Below are 11,896 nucleotides of genomic sequence, written 5' to 3' on the forward strand. Positions count from 1 at the left end.
TAAAATTCGTAACTATTAACCCTATTAACTTGGTTGTGTAGCAATCATACGAAGAGCGAGCGGTTCTTTATATTTACTGACGAAAGACACAAACATTAAAACTTGCCACAACAGAAAAGGTGTTGCACGAAGTCGATAGCTCTCACTATACCTTCTCTCCCGCTGGTACAGCGGTAAGTCTATGAAATACCAACACTAAAATCGGGTGTTCGAGACTCCTCGGTGGACTCAGCAGACAGCCCGATGTAGCTTTACTATAATAAAATACAAACACACACACACTATCCGTTATAAAACTGGAGACATAACTAAACAGGGGCAGCAAACGAAACGTAAATATGTTAGTCAATATATGTTCATTCACAAAAATGTTTTGTTCCTGTTGACATGAACCGTAACTGGATAGGGGTGCTCGACAGTACAGGACAGTTCAGTTGTTTTTTTGAAGTTATGTACAAATGCACACAAAAGTCTACTTGGGATATGTCTTCCACGGGTATCGAAACGTTCAGCATCCTGGAACATTATATAAAATGTAATTTGAGATTAGGGGTGGGATGGGTGGTTCATCTGAGAAGAGGTCTAATATGCTATACTTTGTATGTTCTTTTGATAGGAAGTCGTTTTTTGTATTATAATAAAAAATACGTCACAAAAATTTAAAACTCAACTTTCACAACGAAGTGTAAGAATTCTAAGTGTGATTTATGTTTTGACGTCAAGTATGACAGATTTAGTTTCTCGGACATTGCAATAATTTTATTAGAATATGCAAATACTATAACTAAACCAACAGTCAAGTCTAATAACTTGTGGCAGGGATGTTTTGAAATGAACAATATGACAGTATCGTATGCGTGTTAGGTAACTAAGCCTGTTAAATTTCACTGAGCCTTTACATCACACGAAATTAAAAGTAAAGGTTGTAAAAAGTGCTAACATGTTGTTTTGAACGAAATCGAAACTCAAGACAAGTTTTTTAGTCAGATATCAGTTATCACACTGAGACTTCTACTCAGCTCTTCGACCCTTAAATGCAAACGAGATAATGAAAACTTCGTGTCTCAGGTAACATCAATAAAGAAAGTTTTTAAATGTATTTATTTTTTTTTCTCATGGCTTCAAATAGAAATTGAATCCTAATAAACTGGGAGGGGCCTTTAAATGATGTTCCAGAGTCATTTATTCAAGATTCTTTTGAATATGACATGCATCTTGAAGAGTATATGTTTTGGAACGAATGAAAAAGTACTTCTTTTGTAACTTACATTACAATTGACGTCACAACACGAGAAAAACAACATCCAATCATCTCATAGTTAAGTGTTTTATATAAACAAGTGTTACGTTTTTTTCTTGGTTTCTAGGAAAACTTAAACCTAAGCATCAAGTGAATTGCTACATAATGATATAAACAACAAAGCTTAAAATTGTCGTCTGGTAATCGGAATCGTTAAAATCACGTTTATCAAGATCGAAGAAAACCCAAGAGAATTTCAACTAGTTTAAAATTCCGGTTGAGTATTTTAATATTTTTATTTCTGGGAAACAAACTGAATGCACTAATAAAAAAAAAGAGAAAAACAAGAAACAAAAACATGCTATAATTTATACATTGTTTACCACATAACCCTAATGTCTTGAGTGTTCAGATTATATTTTAACATGAAACATTTGTACATACTATTTCGTAAGTTACTTAAAAAAAGTCAATATGAGGTCATGAGGGATGAATCGTTCGGGTCAAAGATCAAGATTTGTGGTCACACTGAGGCAAAATAACTTAATGGTTTAATGTGATATGAATGTTAAATATAGATTATTTTAAGTGTTTGGATATATATATTTCTTTTATTTGTGTTACCTGTTCTAGAGATTATACTGATGGATGTTTATCACTGGGAGATTATTTCGGGGTCAAAGAGATTATTCTAATTGATTTTATTATTGCAGAAGTTAAATATTGATTTCCTTTTGGTTCCTTAAACAGAAGAGAAGTAAATAAAACTGACAGATAAAAGAATAAATTGACACGTCTAAGTGAACACTTTCTGGTTTATTTAGAAGTGTGGCACACCGGTATGTCTGCAGACTCACCTCCCTAAAAAACCAGTTTTAAATACCTGTAGTTGGCGGAACACAGATAGCCCATTATGTATCTTCCTGCTTAATTCCAAACAACAAATTATTATCAAGCAGGGGCCTGGCATGGCCTAGCGCGTAAGGCGTGCGACTCGTAATCCGAGGGTCGCGGGTTCGCGCCCGCATCGCGCCAAACATGCTCGCCCTCCCAGCCGTGGGGGCGTTATAATGTGACGGTCAATCCCACTATTCGTTGGTAAAAGAGTAGCCCAAGAGTTGGCGGTGGGTGGTGATGACTAGCTGCCTTCCCTCTAGTCTTACACTGCTAAATTAGGGACGGCTAGCACAGATAGCCCTCGAGTAGCTTTGTGCGAAATTCCAAAACAAACAAACAAATTATCAAGCAAAACACTGAATGATTCATTTTTGTCCACGTGACTAACGTTGCTGGTTTAACCTCAAACAGGCACTTGTAGTAATGGATATTAAAATGTATGTGTTGGAAACCTGAGAAGGAAAAAAAGGCGGGTAATGTATACTGCAGTGAAATAACAGTGATGGCATGTTTAAATTTTCGTTTGTTTATTTTTCGAAACTCTGTAAAATTCATGTTTTTTTTTTTAAATAAATTTTTCATTGCGAAAAAAGTTGCTTAATGACCGAGTTGATTATCTAAAGGCTTGAAAATATATTTAAAACTATTTGTACGTTTCAATCAGTTCGACCCTTCGCATTGGAGACTCATTGTTTTCTTCTGTGGAATGTTATATCTACTTCAACGAGTACTTGTTGTCACAACACAACGCAAGAACAAAAGTTGAGACGAAACTGAGATAATTAATTGAGGAACTGGAGTACTTATCCAAGTGATTAAAGAAATACTGTTAGTAACATTAGAGAAATTGAAATATTTTCTTATTGCTTTTGAACAATAGGTACAAAGATATGCAATTTAGTTTTCCAATTTTTTAAAAACATATTATGGAGCAAATAAACTTCATTTTATTATATTTATGAAGCTATAATAATGAGCCTATGTTGCTTTTGTTTGCTATTCTATATAAAGTTTTTACACAATATCTACCTGTGTTTCACCTACTGTTGTAACGAAGTCTGAATTTTAACGTTATAAGTTATCAGAATTGAGAAAAAAACTGCTGGGGTATTAATAATCATAACATTAATATAAACAATAAATAAAAAGGTTCATTTTCTCCCAAGTAAAACGAACCGACGTAAATTATTACTTTTACGATTGTTTTGGACTTTCTTATCTTCAATTCTTTATTATTATTATTAACAAACAAAAATGTTCCAGTTATAAGCAAACAACAGCAAAAAAATTTTCTTATTATAAACAAATAATATAAAACGAATCTACTTTTCATAAACAAACAATATAAAACGAATCTACTTTTCATAAACAAACAATATAAAACAAACCAACTTATTGATCAATATTTCAAAGGTAATAAAACAATGTATTGATTACTTTTAAACACAAGCAATAACAATGGGCTATCTGCGTTATCTAGAACTGAGCTCCGAATTTTAGCATTTTAAGTTGAAACTTACTTCTAACAAACATGCAAAACAGAAGGAAATTATGATGATCCACGATTATGATAATTATAAAATTAATAAAATATAGTTAATTGATGAAATATACTCAAAACACACAAAAAATACTCCAAGAGAAGCTCAATAACGAATTTATCAGAGTGACCAAAGACTCTCAAAGTCTCAACATATGAATCATAATTCATATTATACGTGAAAGTTTGTTTGTTTGTTTTTGAAATTCGCACAAAGCTACTCGACGGCTATCTGTGCTAGCCGTCCTTAATTTAGCAGCGTAAGACAAGAGGGAAGGTAGCTAGTCATCACCATTCACCGCCAACTCTTGGACTACTCTTTTACCAACGAATAGTGGGATTGACCTTCACTTTATAACGCCCCCACGGCTGTGAGGGCGAGCATGTGTGGCGCGACGGTGATGCAAACCCGCGACCCTCAGATTACGAGTCGCACGCCTTAACACGCTTTGCCATGCCGGGCCAATGTACGTGAAAGAAAATGTAACATGATATAAATGAGAAACGTCTGTTACAGTTAAAATTCCCTTGTTATATCTCGACTCGTAATCTGAGGATCGCTGGTTCGAGACCCCGTCAAACCAAAATGCTCGCCCTCTTAGCCGTGGAAGCGTTATAAGCGTTGTAAAGAGAAAGCTTCATATCATAATCACCACGTAACTAACATGGTTAGTACGTTGTTTCTACAATATCGATTGATAGGTATGTCATAATAAAAAAGATTAGATCCTTGTTTTTACAAAATTGATCCACAGGGATTTCATAACCTAAAGGGTTAGAACGTTGATATTTGTAAACAAAAAAGGAACATTTTATAAATGGTATTACCGGTATTTTATCGTCTTCTTGGAGTCATTAATATCATAGTTTCGGTAGAACGACCCCGTGTACTATACAGGATGCAGACAGCATTATAGTGATGTTCAGGTAGAAAAATGTTTGCAACATGATACGTCAAGAAATATTTCTATAGTGGCAAAAATACATGACAAAGTTATCTAAAGGGAGAATTTAAAAAGTTATTCAGAATAAACAAGCGAGAGAGAAATGTAACTAAAATGTAAGATTTACAGTCTTTTGACACAAAACAACCATTACTTTTTCGAAACGTTGTTTCAGATAAAAAAAAAGTTGCGAAACCGGTAATTCACTGATGTTTACCGAAGCTTGACATTTTTTCTTACTTTACAATCAACAAATATTTCCACATAATATAACCAAAACAACCTGAAACATGTTCTGAATGTAGTTATAAATTTATTTATATGTAATTTACCTTTGCACGAACTGACGATATAACACCACAATGATTATTTGGCATGATGTCGGTCTTTGAAAGTACATCAGCCTCAAAAAGAAAATTAACAAATATTCTCTACAATGTTATAGGTTTGATTTATCTTCGTTTGATAGTCCGTCTGGGTAAAAGCCAAATGTAAGATACGTCTTTTGTTATTAATTAAAAACCAATAAATGTCAATTAGCGTTAGATGTTTTATTAATCATAGATATGGTCTAAAGTATGATTGCGTCATGACACCCCACTGTATAAACACGTAGCTTGATATCATCAATTAATATACAACCGATATCAACGTCTTTTATCTTATTGTAGTCAAAAAAGCATTAGGACAGTGGTAAGTGTTTTACAGTTTATTCTATCACTTAATTATTTACCAAACTGCAACATAACTCACCTAAGACAAATAGTTGTATATGTTGCATGGTATCATTTCAGTATGAGAAAGTAAGCGTAGAGTAATGCGAGATAATGAAATTAAAATTAATTTCCTATGATAAGAGATCTGATCTCATTATAGAATTTTGTTAGTGAAATATAAATTGATGACGGTGTCATTAAATGGGTATTCAAATTTAGTATAACAGAATTTCCAGTAAAACATCAGTGTGACAAATGTTCTCATCTTATACGGAAATAAATAATTTTATTTAATTTATATTTAAGCTAAGCTATTTAAAAATAACTCTCAATAAAAGTTAAAAGATTTAAGGGGAAAATGGTATGCGATGGATCAGTTAATATATTTGTGTGTTTGAGTATACGCCTGTCTGTGTAAATAAAACAACTTTGGACATACAAACTTTACACGATGAGAAAATAGATTATTTAAATGGTCAAAAATTCGTAATAAAGTTAAATTTTGATATATATTTTTATTACAGGTTTTAGTTTTGCTTTTTGTTACTACGATCTGCACTGTAAGAAGTTACGCTAAAAACTGAAATAACGATAGAAACCGAAACATCCACGATGTTTGCGGTGATCGCGGAAACAAAAGAAGATATGCGAGCGGTAACGACAGACATGGGAGTAACAGTGATCCAGGTTTTCATAAAAGTAATAGAAATAAAGGAGACAATAAGAAATGGTTAGGAAGAGTCACTGTGATGAGGGAAATAATAAATAAATAAAAGTAAGAGTTTCTTTTCTTCCTAATTTCTAAACAATGTCTAAGTGATAGAGAAAGAAATATTAGTTTCGTGTCTGCGTATATGAATTATAGAAAATTTCTGTTTCAAACTAAAATAATTTGTATATAATTTAAATTATGAGATTTATATGTGGCAAAATATCTTACGAACAGTATTCAACAGCAGTGATATTATTGGGCCGCGCACTTATGTGACAATAACAGATTAATTTTAATACTGAAACAGCCAATCTTCAAAATACGTTGATGGGATATGATGTGCGATTGGCGACGGAATAAGATTTCTTTGATAATACAATTTTTTACTATATACTGTGACATCTAACGACCTATTTTCATTTTAACAAATGAAAGCAGTGACCGCCGGATTAATTAAAGTTTGCTATTAATCTTTACTAACATCTACAGTCAGAAATCATTATTAGATATGATTTTATTGTGATCTTAAATTAAAATCTCCTTAGTCAACAGGCACATACACAAAACAATCTTTTTTCTTTCCTTTTATACTGTTTCAGTAAAACTAGATGGCGCTATATTCAAGAACATTTTTTTAAAATAGGAAACCCATTTATCAAATGAAATCATGGTTTTAGAACATTAAAAAAATACAACTTAAATATATAGATTTCTCCACGTTTGGCAATTCCAGTTCCAATATATAATATTTTTCTTGACCTATTTTAATCGTTTCCTTTTCAATAAGTAACTAAAACAATGTGGAAGAAGGAGGACATTGGCCTTACTTTATCTTAACACTTCCATATCTTATGCATGGTTACAGTTTTACTGTGATGAAGGAAAACAGTATGACATTTTATTGTTCTACTTAATAACATTCATCAAAACCCTTAAAAGCACCAACGGTTTTACTATATTCACTAACTTCTGATATAATGAACCAAAGGTGATCAGAATTAGATAACAAATCTAAGGATTAAACAGCTAATACAGAATGAGATTTCGACTTATAAACACCCCAAATATCAACAATATCTCATAAGATATAGGTTATTTCAAAAGAAGATATCAAGCTAATAATGTAGTGTAATCATAAAAAAAATGAATAAAATGAAACCTATAAACCTTATAACATTCATTTACACTTGACATGAGACATTTAAGTTAGCCATTTCATACAACATAACTTATAGATATTATAAACTAAATATATTACAGACATTATAATAAGAAAAAGTTAGTGAAACTAATCTAAATAAAGAATAGAACATACCACACGAAGCACATACCAATGACTCGGAAACATGATAGTAAAGAATATCAAACATTTGCATTGATTTCAAAACTATTTAGACATCCTTAAATAGCTTTTAATTGAAAATATTATATGGATAAAGGAACTTATTTAACGAGAACATGAGAGGTTACTCTAACATTCTATACCAACTGGGAAGAAACTGTAATGATATAAGTTCCTGTCAATAGAAAATAACGATCGGTAAGTTTATTTATCTTCAGTTGTATGTGTTCTTTTATTTTAGCAAAGCCACATCAGGCTATCTGTTTGAGTCTTAAGTACATTCAGTTGTCTCTACTGTGGAACATAGAACATTAAGTAACTAAGAAATAATTATTGGAACTACCGTGTAACGTATAATTTAAGTAAAATGAGAACTTTACACATAATGTAGTCATAAATAAACTCAGTGCGAATGTTTCACAAAACATAACGTACGTTTACCTATCCTAAACTTAACAGGAGTATGACAAACAAATAATAATAATAAAATGTAAAATGGAAAACAAATTAATTTTTTTGCATGAAATAATTCAAATTGTGAGAAAGAGAAACAAATAATTCTGTAATTTACTTTTCGACGAAGTGAACAGGGAAACACCGTAATATTTATTTGGCGTGATTTCGGACTTTGAAAGGACATCAGTATGGAAAAGAAATGTTTATATAAAATTTATGGCGTTCATTTATTATTCAAATTCGTTTCGCAATATATCTGACGAAATAGCCAATTATGAAATATGACCTTCGCATAATTTAGTATATAACATATAACAGTTTCGTAACTCACAGCTATGTCCTTTAGTACAATTGCGTCATATCCCACATTATGTAAATACGAAAAGTTGAAGAATGCTTTTAACATAACCGATTAACTTATAGCTGCTATTAACGTCGATAAGGTTTATTGCCATCAAAAGAAGATGAAATCAGTGGTAAGTGTTCTACAGTTTATTATATAAGTTAATTATCGTTTAAACTGTAACACAACTCACCGGAGACAAAAAGTTGTATTTTTCGCATGGTGTCATTTCAGTATTAAAAATGGCACTTCTCTACGCAGGATAATATGAGATAATTAAACCAAAATTAATTACTGATCAAATGTCGGGACATTGTAAGTAAAATATAAATAGATAACGTAATTCTTAGAAAGGTACTTATATATAGTATGAAAAAAATCCCAGTAAAACAGCACTTTGACAAATGTTCTCTTCATATAAACAACAAACAGGAGGAAATATGTTGAATTTCCTACCACACTCTTGGTATGGTATCTGTCACAACACCAGTAAAATAACGTTTATGCTGACTATATTCACTAAATTATTCACTTTTTTGTGATTTCAAATACAATTATTAATACAAGTTAGGCTAAACGATTTAGACTATAGTAGAATAATAGCTTTATTTTATAGTAATCTATTCTATATAAGTACATTTTACAATAAAATCTTAAAGCTTTATGGGGAAATTGTTATACGATAGGCTAAGTTACATTGTACTGGTTGGTGTTTGTGTATCTGTTTGTGTCTGCAAAATAACTGTGGATCTACACAACTTTCAGACAGACCGAGCGAGTAGCTAGTTTGTTTATTATTGGTCATAGTTTCATAAGGAAAATGAATTTTGATATTTATTTTTTCAGGTTTTCTTTCTACTTTTGATTATTACGGTCTACATTGTCGGAAGTTACGCTAAAAACGAAATAACCGAAAACATCCACAATAGTTAGGAGCGCTGTTCTCATAGATAGAAATAAAAGTGGTCTTACCAAGAAACCAGGTTTTGTAATAGATAGTGGAAATGGAAAATATAAGAAGAATATGTTTGGAAGAGACCCAAACTTTGGCTTGGGATTTGACAGTGACCATAACTTAAGAGGTGGGTTGGGAAGAGGAACACGAACAGCAAGACAATCAGGAAACCAATTGAGAAGGGTAAGAAAAGAAGGAGGAGAAAGAAGAAGAGGAACAAGATTATATAGCGAACGAAGAAGTAATCGAAATGACCAAGAATAATTGGAAAAAGCTTAATTAATTTCGATGTTGAAGTAAATATAAATAAGTGAGTATATCAAAATGTAAATACGAAAGCTTTTCGAAGTTTCACTTTTCTAGTAGTAAAGTTAATCAGTTTAACCACTTGGCCATTAAACTCGACTTGTAAGTCTGTGGATCGCCTGTTCATATTCCTGTCGTATCAAACGTGCTTGCCGTATCATTGGTAAGAGTGTAGCCCAAAAGAATCCAAATTTTTGACTTATGTAATGTCTTTTATTAATGTGAATATTGTCTCACATGATATAATATGCATAGTCAGCTCTTTTAATAGCTATCATACAATATCGTCAGTGATTTGTTAATTTTTGGAAGAACCTGCTTTGTTAACTTCACGATTTTAAAAGTTCTGAATATTTAAAAAAATTGCTGCTCTCTGAAAATTAAGAAAAGTAATTTGTCTTCTAAGTAATGTGTAATGTCAAAGAGCTTAAAATTTTTACACATTAAAAAAAATTATTAGTTCTGAAATGAGAAACATAAGGGCCGTAGGTCAAATTGTTTTCTTAAAGTGAAGCAACACAGTGGGCAATGAGACATTTATAATCGCATGGAACCGACTCCAGATATTAGTGATTAAATTCACTCAAGTCATTGCTAGCTCGTTGGGAAATGAGAGATAATTGTTGTAATTGTACAAAATAAGAAATTTTCAGTTTTATTAAAGGGTAAGATTGGAACATTTTAACTTCTACTTTACATGTAACTGTAAAGAAAGAGGTGGAGATTCATAAGTGGAATAGCCTGTGTGATACGTTATATCTCACACAAGATCCCAGATATTTATATATAACACTGTTATATAAACATTTTAAGTAAATTGAACATAAATAAATAGAAAAAATTACTTATGTATATATAAAGATTTTATTGTATAGTTAATATGAAACCAAATACAACTGTAACAAAATAATTTGTAGTATTTTTAAAACACAAACATCCTTAGATTAACAAAGGGAAAGTTTGCAGCTCTTTGCTAACCTGAAGTTGACCTAACAAGGTGGAAACATTGTTCTCAACTTTATGTTAATAAATGTTTTAATATCCATACCAAACGTTTTGAGATTAATTTTTACTTCAATTAGATTTCTCGTCAATACGAATAAACTTCCCCTATCCTTTAAAAATCATTAAAGATAATAAAATAACTTACTTATAACAACATCGACATTCTGTGGTTTTAATTCAATTGATATGAAAGTTTATATACGTTTTCTTTTTTCACTGCTTTTTAGGATTCGAATTATCGCCGATAGATATGATATTCTGGAATCTTACCTTTATTCAAATAACAACAGAAGGTTATATAGTGAAGAAAAATATATTATTGAACTTATTGTAAACTAAATATTAAAATAAAAAAGTGCATTGAAATTTAGTTTGATTATTTTTTTGGATTCAAAAAATAGAAAAGAATAAACTGAATCTAGTAAGAAATAAGTGTAATTTATACTTAAATGAAAACTTTCGTTAATCTGTCTCTCTGTGTGTTTCTCCTGTTCCAGGAACATTTCTCGATACATATTGAAATGCTTGCTTAGGTTAGTTTATGTAGAATATATTTGGAGTGTTGAACATTCGAAGAAGAAATGTTCTAGAAGAAATATTACCACGTGGTAAAAAGTTTGACCCTGAGATTTATCTTTTGTCTGTATTCACATTCTTGTTATCGATATTTGATCAATAAACCAGCTGTTTACATTTCAGGAAGTTTTAAAGTTGAGTGTCATCAATCCTTTGTAACTTTATCTCAAACTGCAGAGGTGTCAAGCTGTCACAGTTTTTTCTTGGTTCACCTCATTTATGCAGTGTCCATAGTTTCCACAACCACTTTACTGATCTTGATATTATCAACTAATTAGAGACTAAACTAAACGCTGAACGAGCAGCGGAAACTTTCTCAACATGTTTTATGGAATCATTGTTGTTCTATAATCATCACTGTTTTATGCACGTGAGTACTGATACTTCACTGTAACCTGTAACACACTTCTTATTATTAAGCAAAATAATACGAGGCTTCTAAAATATTTGTTTAAAAAATTAATGTTTCTCTATTAGTGGCCTTGTCTACTACTAGGTTGTTAGGAAGTATTACTTTTGTTTCACGTTTTCTTTCATATAGACGTTTACTAGTTTATTGCAATAATATTGTTAATAAATGAACAAAGTCTATGAACGGTATGAGTGCAATTGTACATTAATTGTTTCAAAAGAAGTATGTAAGGTGTTCTACACAATTATAACATATATATCTGGTACAACTGGTTATTCGGTACGTTCGAAATTCTCGTAGAGTTGACAATCAAGTTATACAAAGTTTTCATGTTTTGTTTGAACAGGCCGGCAAAGCACGTAATAAACAGTGGATAAAGAAAAAATGGCTTCATAAAGTCAACTGATACCAAACTGATAAATTAACAAAAAAGAAAGACGACAACATGTAGT

The 11,896-nt window shown here is 31.4% G+C and overlaps 1 long non-coding RNA gene across 1 annotated transcript; it reads left to right on the forward strand.

Moving 5' to 3' along the window:
• The first annotated feature begins 8,019 nt into the window (after positions 1–8,019).
• On the forward strand, positions 8,020–11,149 carry LOC143254131 (uncharacterized). Its single transcript, XR_013029967.1, has 2 exons — positions 8,020–8,323; positions 9,037–11,149. It is a non-coding gene; the product is annotated as an uncharacterized LOC143254131 (long non-coding RNA).
• The last annotated feature ends 747 nt before the right edge of the window (positions 11,150–11,896 follow it).

The sequence above is a fragment of the Tachypleus tridentatus genome, chromosome 6, assembly GCF_004210375.1.
Source record: "Tachypleus tridentatus isolate NWPU-2018 chromosome 6, ASM421037v1, whole genome shotgun sequence".
NCBI classification, from domain to species: Eukaryota; Metazoa; Arthropoda; class Merostomata; order Xiphosura; family Limulidae; genus Tachypleus; species Tachypleus tridentatus.